General features: G+C 38.3%; 1 long non-coding RNA gene across 1 annotated transcript in view; it reads right to left on the bottom strand.

Moving 5' to 3' along the window:
• Positions 1 to 116: 116 nt before the first annotated feature.
• Positions 117 to 1312, bottom strand: part of LOC118410330 — a 3291-nt gene continuing 2095 nt past the window's right edge. The window contains exons 2-3 of the long non-coding RNA XR_004830552.1: positions 1079 to 1172; positions 117 to 721 (exon numbers count right to left, since the gene is read on the bottom strand). This is a non-coding gene — a long non-coding RNA (uncharacterized LOC118410330). The remainder of the gene's footprint in view (positions 722 to 1078; positions 1173 to 1312) is intronic.

The following is a 1312-nucleotide window of genomic DNA, read 5'->3' as shown; positions in this document are numbered from 1 at the left end:
ACATAAGTAAGTGACTGGCATGACCCCCCCCCCCCCCCCAAAAAAAATAGAACAACCCTGCAAAAGAAAATAAAACAACAGTGCATTCATGAGTTGCTGAATAATCAACATTGCTTTACTTTGTCTCGGCCACACTTTTACAGCTGCATGGTACATGCTTTAACTTCCAAATTCATGTTCTCATTGTCCTACTGTCCACCTGCATCTATCTACAAACAGGCACAGCAATAAAATGCGGTAATCATAACTTTTCTTGGGAGCCTCATTGACATCTTCCCACAAATTCAATGATATACGTATAAGATAACTGAACTGTTCAAAATGTGCTGTTGTTTTTACCATCGATGACATACCAAGATTCCATTATACGAGTAGTGTATGTCAAACGCATAGGGTTCAGGGTGCATCCGAAAGAGTTGGAGTCGAAGTCTAATTGGTATGTGTCCTTAGCTCCCTAGCCGTCATATTCCCACATATAAGCCCTGATGATGTTTGAACGTACTAATCTGGTATCAACGAAAAACGATTACGACTTCCCTATGGAACATTAAAAATGTACATTTAGGCCACTACAATTGATAAAACAACAGGTTTTGAGTTATGTTACCATCGTTTTTGCAACTACTTGTCAGAAGGGTTTGCAATCAACGATTTTTGTGACGAAGGCTGATGCTGTTACACATCGCCCAAGTTCACTGCAGACGTCCTCGGTGACACTTGCCTGTAAATGATTACATTTGTTCATTAATACAGGTATCATAAAGGTGATTTCGTACACTTTAAACGTCAATCAAGCTAGTATACATAAACCGATTGACCAGCTACTGTAAATGCGTTTCTTACAATTTCATATCAGTTACAACTCAAAATTATAAAATGTATCTGCCATATCAATATATGGGTTTCTGGCAAGCACACAGACATGTATAAAGATTGAAGCTCTTATGATCAATAAGATAAAATCTTCTATATCTTTTTTGCGACGCTCTTTGCGTGAACCCATTATTTAGTTTTCTTTAACAAAACACTTATTTGTTATAAGTAGAAAGGGTTCATTTCAAACGCGATGACCTCTGACCTGTTCTTGGTACACGCCGTCACACACATGAAGACACACACGATGACTCCTACAATCATCAGCGCCACTCCTGCCACGCTACCGACCGCTATTCCTGAGGAAATGAATATGTGATAATGTTACATTTTTAAGAATTATAACTATCCGTACACAAAACTAAGCGTTTACCAACAAGATTTAGATCAGTCTTCTGATCAAGTTGAACTGAACCAAATCAAAATTCATACATCCGAC

Source organism: Branchiostoma floridae, chromosome 2 (genome assembly GCF_000003815.2).
Source record: "Branchiostoma floridae strain S238N-H82 chromosome 2, Bfl_VNyyK, whole genome shotgun sequence".
Taxonomy (NCBI): Eukaryota; Metazoa; Chordata; class Leptocardii; order Amphioxiformes; family Branchiostomatidae; genus Branchiostoma; species Branchiostoma floridae.
Note: the sequence above shows the minus strand (reverse complement) of the source record. Positions and strands in the feature narration are given on the sequence as shown.